Source organism: Dermacentor variabilis, chromosome 3, assembly GCF_050947875.1.
Source record: "Dermacentor variabilis isolate Ectoservices chromosome 3, ASM5094787v1, whole genome shotgun sequence".
Lineage (NCBI taxonomy): Eukaryota > Metazoa > Arthropoda > Arachnida > Ixodida > Ixodidae > Dermacentor > Dermacentor variabilis.
In genome coordinates this window covers 78,264,085-78,283,557 of record NC_134570.1, presented here as the reverse complement: position 1 = coordinate 78,283,557, position 19,473 = coordinate 78,264,085, and positions in this window count along the sequence as shown.

The following is a 19,473-nucleotide window of genomic DNA, read 5'->3' as shown; positions in this document are numbered from 1 at the left end:
ACGACGTGTGGAATAGTTTCCAAATTGTTCGAATTTCATTATGTGCTTTGAATTGCGCCTGTACAGCCTCTCCACGATGGTCCCGTCGTAAGGATGCGTTCTTGCGGGTCACAAAACTAAGTTCATACATCGCTACACAACCAGCAGGATGAGAAAAAAAGATATTAGTTGATATATTTGAAGGGGCACTATATTAGTACCACTTCAATAGAAAGCATGTATGCATTCTGCTTTCTAAAGCTTTCACAACAATTGGGTTGAGACATCAACAGGCCGTCAGAGCAACACAATGCCGCCATATAGATTATAGTGGCAGTTGCTGTTGGTCATAATGTTGGACGTTTTCTGGCTGCTGTTGAGACCTCTTGACTCCACAGCAAATTTACGGCAACTCCGCTCGGGTTGTCTCATCTATATGCACGGGAGAGGGGAAATTATTTTTAACAGCGACCCCAGCACGAAATCTTGTGATTTGTCGCATTTAAAAGAAACGGTTAAAATCTAGCGACATTTGATAGCGTATTTCGGATTTAGACTGTGAATACTTTTATAAAAAATATTGAAATTCGCAAATTTTCAGAAAACAAAACTAAAGTTTACAGCTCTGTAACTCAGCCATGAATAAGATATCGAAATTCTGTAAATTGTATCTAAGAGTTCATATGAAACGGACAAAATTGATGCGTCGTTTATGGCTCTCATATAGACCACTAATATGTGAGTAGGACTTTTGCAAAACCCTTGCAAACAATGTAACAAATTCACGTAAGAAGTAAATTCATAAATCATCATCATCATCAGCCTGGTTACGCCCATTGCGGGGCAAAAGCCTCTCTCATACTTCTCCAACAACCCCAGTCATGTACTAATTGTGGCCATGTCGTCCCTGCAAACGTCTTAATGTCATCCGCCCACCTAACTTTCTGCCGCCCCCTGCTACGCTTCCCTTCCCTTGGAATCCAGTCCGTAACCCTTAATGACCATCGGTTAGCTTCCCTCCTCATTACATGTCCTGCCCGTGCCAATTTCTTTTAGAGCGCAGCTCTTTGGCGTCCGTTCCTGGGTTTCGCGTCGTCGTCGGCGTTGTCGTCGGCCTCGTAACCAGCTCCGCCCCCCTTTCATCCTCCCAGCGCTAGCAGCGACCGACTGATACCGCTGGATGCCGCTGACGCCGCTAGAGAGTCAAGATAACGTGACTGCATAGAACACCGTCGCCGCCATGCAGAAAGAGGAGGAAAGGGTCCCCCCCCCTGTTCTTGTGTGGCGGATAGGGTGCTCTTCAGTTGCCGACGCGCCGGTTATTTCACCTAGGCCCCGGCACGTCGACGAATACGTGACCACCTTCCCACGGCTGGACCTGGTTCTTAGCGCTGCGGAAGCGAGGGTATCATATTGTTTGTGTCGGCATCGGCGGCGTTGTCCCTGAAACCAACTCCGCAGCTGGGGTTGACTCACTATCGGCGTCAGCGGCATCAGTCAGTCGCTGCTATCTCTTCCCTCCTCCCTTTATCGTGTTGTCCGCTTGCTGCGCGCGCTTCTGCCCCCATCGTTTGCCGCTGTGTGTACACGCCGCCCCCCTCCCCCCTCTTCCTGCGAGTCTCCGGTTGTCAAAGCGCCGGCTCGAACTTAATTCCTTTCTTCGCTCCTCCTCCAATGCAACCCCTGTGCGGTGGCAATCAGAGAGCCAGATCGGTGGCGGCGGATCTGTATATGTGCACCGCCCGAGCCGAAATTGCCGCTGCCGTTCGCCCTGTGCGGTGGCAATCAGAGAGCCAGATGGGTGGCGGCGGATCTGTATATGTGCACCGCCCGAGCCGAAATTGCCGCTGCCGTTCGCCACTGCGAAATTATCTGCCAGTTCTCTCTGAGCCATGAGCGAGACGACCGATGGAAGTCCTCCGTCTGCTGCTGCTGCTGCTGCTGCTAAACGAGCTGCCAGAGCAGAGGCCCAGCGCCGTCGCCGTCAGAATCCAGAGGTGCGTGCCGCCGAAGCAGAAGCTTACCGTCGCCGCCGTCGAGATGATCCAGGAGTACGGGAAATATAAAAAAAAAATTCTGTGATAGCGCATACATGTGCTGCTCGATTTCTTTGCCTCAATCTATCGAAAAGGTGAAACAGCTTATTTGCTGCGCTCAAATTTCGCATTAGGAAGTAACGTAATCGTCGGTAATTTTTTTCTTGACTTCAACTACGATGTCATTAACTCGCGTTTGTTCCCTCACCCAATCTGCTCTTTTCCTATCCCTTAACGTTACACCCATCATTCTTCTTTCCATAGCTCGTTGCGTCGTCCTCAATTTAAGTAGAACCCTTTTCGTAAGCCTCCAGGTATCTGCCCTGTAGGTGAGCATTGGTAAGACGCAGCTATTATACACTTTTCTCTTGAGGGATAATGGCAACCTGCTGTTCATGATTTGATAATGCCTGCCAAACGCACCCCAGCCCATTCTTATTCTTCTGATTATTTCCGTCTCATGATCCGGATCCGCCGTCACTACCTGCCCTAAGTAGATGTATTCCCTTACCACTTCCAGTGCCTCGCTACCTATCGTAAACTGCTGTTCTCTTCCGAGACTGTTAAACATTACTTTAGTTTTCTGCAGATTAATTTTTAGACCCACCCTTCTGCTTTGCCTTTCTAGGTCAGTGAGCATGCATTGCAGTTGGTCCACTGATTTACTAAGCAAGGCAATATCATCAGCGAGTCGCAAGTTACTAAGGTATTCTCCATTAACTCTTATCCCCAATTCTTCCCAATCCAGGTCTCTGAATACCTCCTGTAAACACGCTGTGAATAGCATTGGAGATATCTCCCTGCCTGACGCCTTTCTTTACTGGGCTTTTGTTCCTTTCTTTATGGAGGACTACGGTGGCTGTGGAGCCGCTATATATATCTTTCAGTATTTTTACATACGGCTCGTCTACAGCCTGATTCCTTAATGCCTCCATGACTGCTGAGGCTTGGACTGAATCAAACGCTTTCTCGTAACCAATGAAAGCTATATATAATGGTTGGTTATATTCCGCACATTTCTCTATCACCTGATTGATAGTGTGAATATGGTCTACTGTTGAGTAGCCTTTACGGAATCCTACCTGGTCCTTTGGTTGACAGAAGTCTAAGGTGTTCCTGATTCTATTTGCGATTACCTTAGTAAATACTTTGTAGGGAACTGACAGTAAGCTGATCTGTCTATAGTCTTTGGCGTCCCCTTTCTTGTGGATTAGGATTATGTTAGCGTTCTTCCAAGATCCCGGTACGCTCGAGGTCATGAGGCATTGCGTATACAGGGTGGCCAGTTCAATTCATAAATCATAGTTCGCTTTACATGCTCTAACGAATGGACTTTACAGAATTGCTATGTCTTTCTTAGGGCAGAGCTAGAAATTTGTAAGCTTCGTGCTTCCATCTTTTTCATTCTAGCCCATATTCTAAAGCTGATTTTGAAAAAATTCTAAGCATAGATGAGAACTCAGCATCCAACTGGCACTAGAATTTTAGATTCTCTCTCCAATGCAACACATTCAAATAAAATAGGCCCAGTGGTTGTCTCCGAAAAGCGTTTCTACGTTCATATATATGAATAGGCCGGCGGCATCGGAGTCGGGGCCCGAGGTAGAGCTTCCTCTTAAAGAGACATAGAGACATAGGGTGCTTTAAATAAGACAGAGCTTTGAATATGAAACTGACTAAAATTGTTTTCAAAAAAAAAAACTTCTGCCGGCGAAGTTTTCCACATGGCGTCGCAAGGTGAGTAGATTGTATATAGCTGCCATCTGAGGCGGCCGCTATGGTGGAGGCAGCGACCATCTGCGGCAGACCCTGCGCTCGCTGAGCCGTCTCGCAGATGAACGAGAAGTCATGGCTAACATTCCCGCTCCTGGACGTCTCATTTCGATGCAAGCCGAATGCGAAAACTTGCGCGACTGATGTTATTTATTTATTTATTTGATACTGTTGGTGTCTCTACTTAAAGGAGCGCCAAAGAGAACCACTCAAGTCAGTTTAGACTGAAATGAGAGTATTCTCCCGAAGCTCTGTTTTCGTTAATTTCATGGTGACTGCTTCATTAGTAGAAGACAAAATGAAGGTCAAACTTACGTTCACTGAATCTCGCGCCGAAATCCCAGTGCCGGGACGTCAGTGTGGCGTCGGGCATTTCAAAGTATTCTTTTCGTATTAGGTGTCCTTTGTGGTTCAGTGCAAGTTATTCAGGATTGCGAAGTTCAGTCTTCGGCTCCTTTAGAGTAAGAATTCAGCCCATCTTTGCCAGCAAGAAATTAACTGTGCCCAAGCAGATTCTGTCTAAAAACTATGGCGGGCCAGTGCCGGAACTTCAAAGGGAAGTCGTCACCAGTCTTTTGTGCTTGCGCCATTCCTGACCTGCCAAGCCTGTCCTCATGCAATGAGTTTTGGTCTTGGAGACGGGTAATTTACCAATACAGCTCAAATTAGTTTTTTCTCTTTGTTGTCCTTTTAATAGCATGAAAAAAAGAAAACGTAGATTCTAACACATCATTAGAGGTGACTTTCATTCAAGAACTGTAGCTCGTAAGTTTGCACATACCGTATACGTCATGACAATATGCTCAGGCCGTGGTCATAATAGGCATGGCGAGTTTGACGTGAAGGCCCACGAACCAGCAGTCTCGGTTTAGCCTCGGGGCCTTGGATTCCGGCGCGCCGTAAGGTGTAGCACGGGTACATGCGTTTTTTTTTTCTTAGCCCACTGAAATTGCAGTCTATTATTCAGCGCGCAAGAAAAATGAAATTTATGCAGATCCGACGCCACTGTTGCATTGTAAAGCGAAGCTTTCGTGAAGTGGCTATTTAAACTCTTCCAACTAATAATGACGCGTGCAGCATTGTTTTCTTTGATCCCTAGGCAACGCGAAATATAGCGCAATGTTTATATTCGTGTACCACAAAATGTCAAAACTTTATTCACACGCAAGTTGTTGTGTTTGTAAACTACGCCCCTTACAAGCTATAGCTATCGGCATATATGTCGAAATGAACACACGGAATCAGGGGGATGCACAGTGTCGGATGCACACGCAGTGACGTCACGGGGACGAAAACGATGTATGATGCCTGTCGAGGGCACGCCTTGCATGAGTTGCTCGGCAGGCGCGTATGAGCGCTACGCTGCTAAGGCGTTGCAGAAGATGAACGCTTTTATTGCGCTTAATTTTCACGAAAAATGCGCTTCACACAGACGCCGAAATCTGCGTTAGGTCTGCTATTCTTTTTTTAAGTTAAAATCTTGCGAAACAACTTTGCACAGTCAAACAGAAAGAGAAAATGGCAGTCTGAATTCGGTAAACTATTTTGTGTGGAGCACTCCTGAGTGAGTTTGTCTGACGTTATGTGAAAGTGGTAGCGCTGCAATGCAAATGACAGCAAGGGCAGCAAGGTGCTTGTGTAAAACTCGGGTTGCGCATTCACTTTGCTTTCCGGCGCATTAAAAGAGACGGGGTAATCGTACTGCAGCTCCTGATTCAGAAAAAAAAAATCGCAGAGGAGCAACATTTTGAGCCTTATCAGCCCAGTAGCCCGAGCTTCAATGGAGTAGGCATTGTCGCTGTCCTTGTTAGCTCGGCGCATTCCTTTCACTGGCTCAGCGGAGCGATAAAAAGTTGTTTCCTCTGCCCGCTTCGCGCTTGTGACGTGGGGTAGTAATTGCGCTCTCAAGATCCTCTTTGGCTCTCTCATAGCGAATGCCACAAACCAATGCCACCGAGTCAAGATGACAGAATATGAAGCCACAGATAGCATGGGGAAAGTTAATTGTTTTGTTTTAATTGATATGTAAAAATGATCAGATATACATTAATGAACGTGGACAAAAAGATAAGTTGCCGAAGGTGGGCAGTGAACTCCCATCTTGTCCATCATGTGTGTGGTGCTTTACGAATTAAACTACCTCGATTTTTTTATTGGTCACTTTCTTGGATATATGTGTTAGGGCTGTAAGTGGGAAGGAGTTTAGGGGACCCTGACTCCCGTCCCCCCCGCCTAAAATCGTTGGTGCTGTAGCTTTTTGAACAAAATCAGTGGTTCACATGAGCTATGACTTGCTACTGCTCATAGGAGGTATTTTAAGAACGAATCGGCAAGTCTTGCAGCTCCTCTGCAATTATGTTTTTGCATTGCAGTGTGGTGAGAACAGAAAAGGAGAAAATTGTGTTTTTATCAATAAACAGGCCTAGGCTATTTATCTGACGTTATTGATCACTAATATCTCTTGTGACTTTGTGCTAAAATATAAGTGAATAGTCACAATTCTGTGAAATACATGATTCCGCGGAAATTTCTCACCAAGAAGAATGTGCGAAATGTAACAAAAAGATCTGAACGTCTGGCTACTTGTTTGTTTGCTTCCAAACATTCATGTCTTTCTTGTATCGCGTTTACATTGTGTCGTTATGTCAGAAGCCGTCGATAGACAGGGATCGGAATATTGTCAGAGAACCTTGGAAAGCAATAACATATAGGCACAAATACGTCTGCACGCCCAACAAAGTTCAAACGCAATGTACTTAAACCACCATCACCATTCGCGAGAATTACATGCATTATTCTACATAAAAATTGCAACTTCGTTCGCAACTACAACGAAAAGCACATTTCGGTGACTGTGGAAAACTATTTTGCTCAGAGCTTCCAGTCTATAAGCACGGTGCATGGTAAGGGCATGGCAAATCAGTTAACTTTGGCTCATGAAACACAGGCGGCGGTGTCTCCTGCTTCAGTGGTATTGTAATTTAAACATTTATTCCTTGTATCAAGCAAATTTTAAATTTAGCGCACCATTTTTTTTTTCATTTATTTAGGTACGATAAATTTAAAAGTACGCTTCAATATATACGTATATGTAAGCCATGTGCTTGATTCCCGCACGAAAATAAACCAGTCTCTTAAATCCTTAAATCTCTTAAAACCACCACCGTTCCACGTATAACCCCCCTTCCCCACCCCCGAAAAAAATTCCCTGGTACGGCCCTGTCTGTGTAGAAGTTTTGCCCTGGGACTGTAAAAAACTTATTTAATGTCTGGGATTTTACGTTGCAAAACTGCTAATGATTATTAGGCATGTCGCAGTAGAGGACTCCTCGTTAATTTTTACCATCTGAAGTTCTTTTAAAGTGCACAGAAATCTTAAGTACAGAGGCGTTTTTGCATTTTTACCTGTCGAAATGAGACCGCCACGTCGGGGATCGAGCCTGCAACCTCAAGCTTTATATCGGGACGCCATAGCCACTGGGCTACACCGCGGCAGGTGCGGGGAATGCTACCAGCGTCGCCTTGGCCTTGACTGTTGTCTCGACGCTTCTGGCTAACAAAAAATCGAGCCCCTCGGATCTCCTTAGGTCTTTTCGCTCACCTATATATATAGTTTAGATGGTGTTGCGCAGACATGCGAACGGTACGCGACAGTTCCTAACATTATATTGTTACGTCCAAGCGCGTAAAAGGGAAGCGGGGATGAAGAAGAGAAGGGAAGAGGAAAAACGAAGACTGTGCAGCGGCCATTCCTGTTGTTCGTAGCCTGCCCTTCCTGCTCTCGCACGCCTAAATAAACCCCTTTTCCCCGTGCTTGTAACAATATCAATTCCGTGTCTGTACATTTGATCACAAGTCGACACGATTGGCGCACCATTCACTCAATAAGAGTGTTGCCACGTGACAGGAAGGCCAGACCTTTGTCATAAATGACCGGCTCACGTTGCACAGACAGAAGGGCTCGCCTTCTCGTGAACGTTTGTTCGTCATTTATTGGAATGATGGGGCATTTTCGCGCGCAGCTCTTACGGATGAAATGAAAGTATACACATAAAGTATCCGCTGCGATTCCCCCGCCGTTATTTCGACGCCCGAGGAATTTCTACCCTCTCTCAATCTCGTCAGCTTAGACGAGAACCGCTCACGTCAATCAAACACTTAGAATCCCTGCATGCCAGGGAAGTGTATGGAAGCAGAAGTCCGCTGGAGCGCTATAGTGTGCTGAAAGGAAAGAACAGACACTCAGCTTCCACACTGTTGTAGAATTCCGTCGTATTTGCGTTAAGAGCCAATCACAGAGTGCGCAGACTCGATGCGATCCAATAAGAGTTGTCGAATTGGCGAATTTCCCGATATATGGCAGAATCTGAGTTTCCAGAATAACACCAAGGATTCTGCCGCCACCTTCGACCAGGGTAGTGAGCGTTTCTCTTGCTGTATTTGCTTGGACAGTGAGCCGTTGTAGCCACACGTTATTTCGGAGCCAATAATGTAAACGTAATTTGGGGCCGAAAAGTCAATAGTTTTCAGATCCACGTCAGATCCATGATGCATCAAAGCGTTATGGGCGCGTAGATTGCAATATGTTTTCCCCCTTTGTTTTATAGACTATGCCCTGAAACACATACAAGGTGTCCCAACTGTCCTGCACCAAGATTTAAAGATAGGCAGATGCCGCATAACTCGACAGAACCAAGGTAATGTTGTTTGCTGCAGCTTGGAGATATTCAGATTATTCTTGCATTCCGCCTAATTAGGTAAGTAGTCTAATTTAATTAATCAACTTCTAAAATATTATACTTAGAGGAAAAGTGTCAATGAGAAAATTGTAGCGCAACATGAAAAACTCCCGATACGGCTTTCTGTTTCTCAATACGTGCTACGTAGGAGTTCATGGTTACTATACTTACTATACGTAAGAGTGTTTTTCCGAGCGTGAAAGGAACCCACGATTGCAAGCAAAGTGCCTCGAGCGGCCAGAAGCGCAGCAATTTGGCGTGCATTTGCAGGCTTCTTTCACGCTCGGAAAAACACTTTTATGTAGCCCGTATTGAGTAACAGAAAACTGTGCCGTGAGTTTCTCACGTAGCTCTAGAATTTTCTCGTTCACACTCTTCATCTAATTTGATTAATTAATTAAGACCTATTATCTAATCAGGCGCTATGAAAAAAAAATAATTTGAGTATCTCCAAGCGACGGCAAGCAACATACTTTGGTTCTGTCCAGCTACGTGGCATTCACATATTTTTTAGCTCTAGCTAAAATTAGCTAGCACACCCTGCATACAGTAAAGATCGCGCTGGAATGTTCGGCTGGTGTGCGAACAACATGTTACCGCCCAAGGACAGCGCGAGAAAGGCGGAAAAAAAAAGGCATAAAGGCCGGAAAAGCAACACCTGCATCCTGTGCTTTCATTGCGATTACGTCCTTTAGCCGCTATACACTTGCCATACTTTTGGTACGTATTATTTTTATTTTTTCTTTATTTATTTCATGCTGCAGACCGAGAATCGGTCCAAGCAGGACAGGTACACTAGGCAAGATAAAAGCACGAACGTAAAAGATAACATAGGAAAACATTACGCAAAATGAAAGCACAGCACCAAATGCAGTAGGTATTACCCATAAACAGTATGGACCATGGGAAAATATTACATAAAATAGAAACATAACACCAATTAACAGTACGTATTAAGGCTCTAGGTCACAGAAAATTGGCCAAGGTCAGTTAGACGGTTCCATTCTAATACAGTACGCGGAAAAACTGAAAACTGAGAAGCATTAGTTTTAGCAAAATGCGGGGTTAAAGAACGGGCGTGATGACGTCGTGTATGTTTAGTGGACAGAGGAGATAAATATGCATGCAGGTCAAGGGCTAACTTCTGATTAAGAAGTAGGTAAATAAAGTTGAGGCGGTTCTTTCTTCGTCGTAGTTCAACTTTTTCAATATTGTTGCCACGGCGGCCGCATTTCGATGGGGGCGAAATGCGAAAACACCCGTGTGCTTAGATTTAGGTGCACGTTAAAGAACCCGAGGTGGTCAAAATTTCCGGAGTCCTCCACTACGGCGTGCCTCATAATCAGAAAGTGGTTTTGGCACGTAAAACCCCAAATATTATTATTATTATTATTCAATATTGTTAAAAGCCATGGTTCAGATGGTATGTAGTCTGTCCTTGACAGAGAATGAAATAGTGCACAGTAGATTTTCGTGAACAAAGGATAAATTGCCGGAAGGCTTAGTCGTGCACTGCGAAATTGTCGTTTATCCACTGTAAAAGTGCGTCTTAGGTTCAAAGCTTGTCCTCAGTTTAGGTTTTCCTTGTGTTTACACTTCGAGTACGCATTTGTTTTGCCATTTGCCTGCATTGGTTTCATGCCAGATTGCGGAGGACGGATTTCTTTTTGTGAATATAGTACTGGAATCACTTTCCCAATTGTTCGACACAATGGGTATAGACAGCCTTTCTTGAGAATAAATGTGCGCGGAAAATGACTACATATTCTAAGACGTGGCACTCGAAGCGTGATTGAAGAGGGCCGTATGTATTGGTTGTAGAGGGACCTTGCGCGACGCCACAAAGCGTCTACTGTGTCTATAACGCTGGTGTATCTGTGGCCACCGCTTCCGTTATGAGGTTGTGTGATTGTAGCATAAAGCTGTGCCCTTAAATAACGTGCGCATTTTTTTTTACTGTGCACGTTTCTTTTTAGTGTGCTTTAAAGGCACACTAAAAGGGGAAAATAATAAGTTTAAGTTGTATTAGTACTGCACCCTTCCAAAGCACCAAGAAAGTCGCTATTACCCTGAGAAGGTTAAAGAGCATGCTGCTGCCTATGCTTTTACTCACCTGGATTGTTCTTCTTTTTAGAGCGATAGCTCTACTACTCCAGATACGAACCCAGAAAACGCATGGTTGCTTAAATCTGACCTTCAGGCTCAGCCAAGGTCAAACTAGGACGCCGAGAGCGCCGCCGGCGGCGAGCAGCATCTGTGTGTTTCCCGTTAATCCCATCTCGTGCGCCATCGAGGTGTGTCACCTGCAACGATACTGGCGCGCTCATCACGCCAGCCTCCTGAGACGCCTTCAGCGCAGGGCTAAGCCTTGCTATTGCTTTCAGTGCTTCGCCGTCGGGTGAAATTGAAAATTTGTAGCTCTAAAATTACCTTTTTCTATTGACTGGGAGTCAATCGTGTGAAACATTTTTGGTGTAACCGAAATGTTGACATCACAGGATCTTAGATTATATAGTGTGCGCGGGGGGCTCCACGCAAGCCGCAGAGACGTGATCAGCGGGGAAAATGCGAGACCGTATATACATATATATATATATATATGAGCGAGAGGAAAGGGGGTTAACCAAGGGGCCTGATATTTAGTAATCATATCATAAGAAGCCAACAAACAATGACACCAAGGAAACCATAGGGGAAATTACTTGTAGTTACTAATTGAAATAAAGAAATTATAAACTAATGGAACTGAAGATGGTTGAAAAAACAACTTGCCGCAGGTGTGGAACGCTCCCATATCTTCGTATTACGCGTGCGATGCTCTACCAAGTGAGTTACCGCAGCGCCGTCTTCGCATCCACTTTCCGGGATATTTATGAGTTAATACTAGAACTAAACCTAGGAATGTTAGCCAGAGCGACCACTCACAAACCGTCTAGTAAAAAAAAAACATAAATACCCAGAAAATAGATGAGACAACGGCGCCGCGGTAGCTCAATTGGGATAGCATCGCCCGCGTAATGCGAAGACGTGGGATCGCTCCTCACCTGCGGCAAGTTGATTCAATTTGCATCCATTTTCATTTCCATTAATTTATCATTTCTTTCATTCATATATATATATATATATATATATATATATATATATATAATCATAACAAGCCAACAAACAATGACACCAAGGAAAACATAGGGGAAATTAATAATAATAATAATATATGGGGTTTTACGTGCCAAAACCACTTTCTGATTATGAGGCACGCCGTAGTGGAGGACTCCGGAAATTTAGACCACCTGGGGTTCTTTAACGTGCACCTAAATCTAAGTACACGGGTGTTTTCGCATTTAGCCCCCATCGAAATAGGGGAAATTACTTGTACTCACTCACTGAATTAAAGAAATGATAAATTAATGGAAATGAAAATGGATGCAAATTGAATCAACTTGCCGCAGGCGAGGAACGATCTCGCGTCTTCGCATTACGCGGGCGATGCTATCCCTATTGAGCCCCCGCGGCGGCGTTGTCTATATATAGCAGTTGGGAGAATTCACCGACTCGGAGGTTCGCACTGCGCCAGTGGTTTCAATCGCGGTAGAAGCATGAGTTTGCCGCTGCGCAAGAGCGCCCTGGCATCCCTGCATGTGCATGTGTGTTATTTTTAGACCCCTTTAAGCTCTGGAATGCATTTCGAAAACAACGCGGTAGCAAACTGTACACGGCGCTGACTGAGTCAGCGGCAGGTTGTCGTGTTCTTGTCCCTTTCGTTCTTTTTTGTTTTGTTTTGGCGCAGTTACCAAAAGTACGATGAACCCTAAGCAACTATGCTATCTTGTTCCAGAACATAATGAGAGTGCTCTTCAAATCACCGAGTAGTGCGCACATATTTCTTTGTTATTTGCCTTTATTTAGGCTCACGATACGTTGGCGTGCTTGAAGTGCTTCTGTCGGTAGCGAACAGGCGCATTCGATACAATATAAACACACTAGGGTACCGACAACTAGTATTTGCGCAAATATATATCCTATATATTCAACTACCTTTATATCGAGATTTTGTGCTCAGCGTGAGCATGTTTATTCTTTTTATGCAGTGTCAGAGTGAATGTGCCGCAATGTGTGGTGCACGACAATTCTTGAAGATCGAGTTAAAAACATTATCATCATCATCAGCCCATTTTATGTACACTGCAGGACGAAGGCCTGTCCCTGCGATCTCCAATCACCCCTGTCCTGCGCCAATCGATTCAGCGCCCGCGAATTTCCTAATTTGATCACCCGCCCAGTTTCCTGCCTTCCTAGACTGCGCTTCTCTTCTCTTGGCACCCATGGAGGGTTAGGTTAGGCTAGGATAGTGAGGGCTAGGATTCACCTTAATTTGAAGAGACAAAGAGTAAAATTGGCCAAGAAGAAACAGGCCAACCTAGGTGCAATAAGGGTGAAAGCAGACAAATTTAGGCTGGTACTTGCAAACAGATATTCAGCCTTAGAACAGAGATCTGAAGATGACATAGGGGTAATGAATGAAACCGTAACTAGGCTGGCTTCAGAGCCAGCAATTGAAGTGGGAATTAAGGCACCAAGGCAACTAGCAGGCAAGCTCTCCCAAGTAACAAAGGACCTAATGAAGAAATGACAAAGAATAAAAGTGTCCAACTCAAGAGATAAGATAGAGTTCGTGGAACTACTAAACTTCACCGACAAGGCGAAAATAAGGGATATTCGAAATTATAACGCGAGAAAGACTGAAGAAGTCGTAAAAAATGGGCGCAGCCTGAAATCAGAGAGAAGGAAACTTGGCATACAACGTAATAGTTCTGCGGAAACCTGCAAGGTGGAGAGGAGCAATTGATTGCTTTTAAGCAATTGGGTGGATGTCTTATTTTCTCTTAATTAAGAAACTTGGCATCAGACAGACCAAGATGTATGTGCACTGAAAGATAAGCCGGGTAATATCATCAGCAGTCTCGAAGGTATAGTAAAAGCAGCGAAAGAATTCTATACTGGCCTGTACAGTATCCCAGAGGAGCCACGATACCTCCATTCGAAGCAGTAACGAAGAGGTTGCAGAGACTCGTTCTATAACTAGCGATAAGGTTAGAATGGCCTTGCAAGACAAGAAACGGGGAAAAGAGGCAGGAGATGATGGAACAACAGTCGATTTAATCGACGATGGAGGAGACATAATGCTTGAAAAACTAGCGGTTCTCTATACCAAGTGTATGTCGACTTCAAGGGTCCAAAAAAAACTGGAAGAATGCAAACATTATACTAATCCACAAAGAAGGTAGACCTTAAAAAATTGAAAAATTATAGGCCTGTTAGCTTACTCCCAGTATTATATAAACTTGTCAGCAAAATAATTTGCAATAGAATAAGGGCAACACTGGACATCAGTCAATCAAAGGAACAAGCTGGCTTCAGGAACGGGTACTCTACACTGGATCACATCGATGTCATTAATGAGGTAATTGTGAGATCCGCAGAGTACAATCAGCCTCTGTATATGACTTTCATAGATTACGAGGAGGCATTTGATTTAGTAAAGATACCAGCAGTATTGAGGCATTGCGAAATCAAGGAGTACAGGGAACTTGCGTAAATATCTCGGAAAATATCTACAGTGTTTCCACAGCTACCATAATTCTACACTAGAAAAGTAGGAAGATACCTATAAAGAAAGGGGTCAGACACGGCGACGCAATCTCTCCAATGCTATTGACTGCTTGCTTGGAAGAAGTATTCAAGCAATCAAACTGCGAAGGCTTAGGAGTAAGCGTTGACGGCGAATATCTCAGCAACCTTCGGTTTGCAGATGACATTATCTTGTTCAGCAACACTGGATGCGAGTTACAACAAATGATTGAAGACCTTAACAGAGAGAGTGTAAGAGTGGAGTTGAAGATTGATATGCAGAAGACAGAGAAAATCATGAATAGCCAGGCAAGGGAACCAGAGTTCATGATCGCCAGTCAGCCTCTAGAGTCTGTGAAGGAGTACGTTTAGCTAGGCCAATTACTCACAGGGAACCCTGATCATGAAACGGAAATTCACATTAAATGAAAATGGGTTGGAACGAATACGGCAGACATTGCCAGCTCCTGACTGGAAGCTTATCATTATCATTGAAAAGGAAGGTGTACAATCAGTGCATTTTACCGGTGCTGACATATGGGACAGACACTTGGAGACTGACAAAGAAGCTGCAGAACAAGTTACGGACCGCGCGAAGAGCGCTAGAACGAAGAATGCTAGGTGTAACGTTAGGAGACAGAAAGGGAGCGGTTTGTATCAGAGAGCAAACGGGTATAGCCAATATTCTAATTCACATTAAGAGAAAAAATGGAGCTGGGCAGGTCATGTAAGGTGCAGGTTAGATAACCGGTGGACCGAGTTAATTTAAGAGAAGTTAATTCCACAAAATGAGTTTTTAACGCAACCTCTTTTTTTAGGTAAAACATTACCTGTTTCAGCAGAGTTTTAATCTTCGCTCATCCTAATTATGGAGTATTGCTGCAGGTATACGCTGTGATATTCCAGGGGCAATGTACACTTCCTTCCTTCCTTCCTTCTACTTAATGAAGCCGCCAACTACACGGTTCGAGATTTTACCCACCGAGCCGACGCCGAGGAACCTGAACCAAAGTGCATGCACCCTCTAGTCTCGTACCAAGGCATCACACAGCCCTACAAGCTGACGCACAGAACATACGCACCCACAAGGTTCGATTGCCTAGAAAATAGGAAGGATTCCTCCGAGCTCTACAAGTTAATACATTCCCCCAACCAACCAGAAATCACCCCATAGCCCCTTGACAATTCTCTTCGCAATGCAAGCTCAAGATCAAGATCAAGCTATCGCTAAAGGGCATGAAATTATATTTCAGTGGCTACCTGGACATACCGGTATTGCTGGTAAGCCGCCCGCTCTGCCCATGGGAAGCCCGACCAGTTCCAATCACCTTATTCAGAACCGACACTGCAAGAAAGCTCCATATCGCGGCTAAAGCTATGACACACAAATAGTGGTCTTCTTCAAAACTTCCGAAGTGTCATCTTCAAAGGCTTAATCTATCCTTAAAGCTACAAGTGCCATAAGATGTTTCCCGCTCAGAGGCGACAGTATTGTGCCTCCTATGGCTCGGGGTGGCATTAACGAAGACCTGCTCGTTTCGCATGGGAATGCGGGATACGCCCATGTGCGACTCTTGTGGAACCATAGAAACGATTGAACACATCCTCAGTCTCTGTCCCGAGTACGACGTCGATGCGTGAAGCTCTCCGGACAGCATTGAACCAGCTAGACTCTCGACCACTTTCGGTAATGGAGATCCTTGGACCATCGTCGTATGGGTCGTTGGCACAGAAAGCCACGAAAGCATTGTTGAAATACCTGAAGTCGACAGGTCTTGGCAACCGTGTGTAGACTTCAGATGTGCGATAAAACTGGGCTCTCTCTCTCTCTCTTCGTCCCCATACCCCATCCCCCAGTGTAGAGTAGCAAACCGGACATGCGTCTGGTTAAGCTCCCTGCCTTTCCTCTCTTCTATTTATCTATCCCTCTGCGCTATGACGCTCTTACGCAGAACCCGGGTGCCTCAGGGACAAAGCAGCGGGTTGCAGACAGGTACAATTATATCCTCCGAACCTTTATCAAACCAATGAGTGTGGGAGAGAGCCTTGGCCAGCTCCGACCTCGAGGATCAGCAACGGCTGATTGCAAGGGCCCAGGACGCGTCTGGAAAGCTTCACTTATGTAATAAACATGTTTATTCTCTCTCTCTCTCTCTTTCCGTTCTACTTTTTCCCCATGCCCTTTCTTGAGGTTTCGGCTAGAAAAACGACCTGATGCCAACAATACAAAGCGAGGTTCTTGATAATAGGTTGAGATAACACTTGCAATGCCAGCATTGATCTCTTCACCGTGGTAAAGGCATGCCGGCCCAGTTGCCGGAACACAAGGAAGCCCACTTTTTTCGTGCCTGATCGTTCGTAACAAGTGGCTTCGGTTTTCAGACTAACTGCATTTACGATATTTCTGGCAGCAAGGTGAGCCAGAAAAGTTTTCAAGAGATGGACGTCGTATACCCAAACGTCCTCTGGGCCCGCGGTTCTGATATGTACTGTCCTTTTTAGATGACTGCGACAAGTGGCGCGTCACGTCGCATTTCTAGCGCATTGCATTCATCTAATCGGCGGTAATGCGCTAGGAAAGTGAACCGCATTGATGAGACTGGTGAGCATAGTTTGAGACAGGGTAAGTCGTCTCGCGCGGTCCAAGTAAACGCTGGCGCATCGCATTGAGGGAAAAAGACGGCTGCTGCCGTGTGCTGTCCCCAACTCGCCAGCGGAATGCGGAATCGCCGCGAACAAGTAACAGCTTGTTTCAGCTGAAAGGAAGTACGCCACAAGTAAACGATGTTGCATAGTAACTGCTATGATGCGCTAAAAAAATCGACATGCTACTGTCGCACTCATGTAAACGCTGCACTTTCACAAACAGCTGGAATGACCAGTTTGGCTCAAACTGCTTTCACGAGAAAGTGTTTTCATAGAGTGTTATGCAAAGTGGGGTTCCATTCCATTTAACAAGTTGTTCGCTTGTGGATCATTTCTTACATTTCTTGCTTAACTATTATTAGGCGGGCAGGATCAAATGCATTTTTAATAGACTGGCTGTATTCTTTACACTATACAAAATAAATTCGTTTCTGTACCATGTTACAATGTTCAAGGATCATGTAAAAATGGTACTTATGAATGTGGCTTACTAGGTAACAGTACTCGCAGATGACTCAGACGTACTCCTAGACGAGTAGCTTAGAAGAAAATAAGGAAACAAATGCAAATTTATCAGCAGAAAAGGCTTAGAAATGAAGGCTTTTCTTCTGGGAATTCCGAACGTGGTTGGTTTTGTAGCTTAATGCTGCTCTCAGCAAAATACAAAGACTTACATTTCATGAAGCTTCGCGCACCTTGTGGATTTCTGCAAAACTGATTTACCATGTACTTCACTCTGTATATGTGCTGAAAAACACTTAAAAACGTATCTCCACCTGTCGCATATTCCTTGACGAGTTCATGTGAATTATATTGAATGCCACGTGCTTTTATTGATTGGGTTTGTCGGTAATCAATGTGAAAGAACTTGGGAATCCTCAGTCGCGCTCCTCAACGTGGACGCCATCCGCTGCGGGAACTATCAGCACTTCCGCTGTCTTTATCTTGAGCTAAATGCACTCGGTATCACACGGTCGCCCATCCGCTAAGGGAGTTTAAGGGAGCTTTTGGTCAAGGGAGATCGGCGTACTCCCTCGGCGGCTGAAAGGTAAAGTCTCGTGCCCATACTTGTTGTAAGAAAGCTGAGAAGTTAATTATTATTTGGGTTAAAATTAATGTTGCGTGTGTTTAGAACATTTCTATTGAATTAAATTAATGGTCAAGTACACTTCAGCAACAGGCATGCTCGCTGCACAATACACTCGACCACTCCGTGCTCTCGACTTAGGCCGCTTGGTGCCATATTGTTCTCATCTTTCCGGGCGCTTACGCCAACCCGACAGAAACGGGTCGAGTTGGCTTGTCGGCCAGGAATGTCCCTGTCGAGTTCATGTAAACGCTTGCCGCTTGGGCATGGACAAGCGTCGAGTCAGGCTCAGTCAGCTCGACTGCATGAGGTAGGGTGACTCGGCCCGACCCGTTTGCAGTGCGCATGTAAACGCGGCAGGTCCGGCCCGACACCTTCTAGAGAACATAAGGCCTTCTGGCTGTACCCTCTCCCCTTGAGCTACGTCATGCAAAAGAGGCCCACAGAGAAGTTCCGTGCAGAGTGCTACGAACCTACGAGCGGCGCACTTGGGTTGAAAATGAGACGCGGAAGGCCGAGCGGGCGACAACAATTCGATTAGTACCGGGAACCCTGCCGCTCCTTGGATATCTTCGGAATTAGAAAAGTCCTGGCATGCTGCGACATCCTTCCGAGCGCACTTTCTTCCTGGACGTGAACCGTGCATGTAGTCTCTGCGCTTGCGCTTGGCGGCTTCCTTTATTAAAGGAAGCCGCCAGAGACACGTTCATGTTATTGTGACTCGTTATTGGCTATGCGGCACAACCACAATTTCCTTGAGGTTGAACTCACTTCGGAAGTCTCGCGTTCCCTCTAAATTAGTCAGTGCGTGCCAGTGTGACACGGACATTGGTTTGTCCGCAAACTTCTTGCTTTTTGTGGCGTGCCGTGTTGACGGAGACGTAAACGGCAGTAACCGGTTAGGTGGCGACATCTGGTAGCTCAAGCAGACATGTACGGAGCTGTTTATTGCAGCAACCAAGGGTATTCTATTTCGCTCCTGGTGTAAATTGTCGGCAGTGGCGTAATTGTGAACACGGTTACCTTTCTCAATGCTTTATTCTGGACAAGGACAAACACGAAAACGTGCCTACAACGCGTTGTAGTTTAGACAAAGCGGCACAATCGGTCGCTGATTGTTAGAAGTGCGAATAAGGAATTGAATATGTTTTACATGTGTCGCTGAAGAGTAAGCAATCAAGTACAGGTACGATAGGAAGAGAAAAAGAAAAAGAAAAGAAGTATGAACGCCAGTGAGAGCTGGCTGGCTGGCTGGCTTGTCTACATGCACACATGTGCCCGTCACTTTAAACGGACCTGCACAGCGATTTTTGTAGATCCTACAGCCCCTTATAGACGCTAAATGTTTGCTCCCACCGTAGTCCAACAAAAATGAATAAGCTACACGTTTGCTCTATCTAAACTACAATCAGCTGTGTGATAGCGGCATGCCCCTTTGCTTCTGCGCTATGACGCAATTATACGTATTCCTATTGAACAGCGCTGAGTGTAGCAGAAGTCGCGGTCGTTTCGTTTCTCTCTCTTTGTTTTAAGTCGGCTACTTTCCACAACGTATGTGCAGCAAAACTAACAAAAAACCTCAACT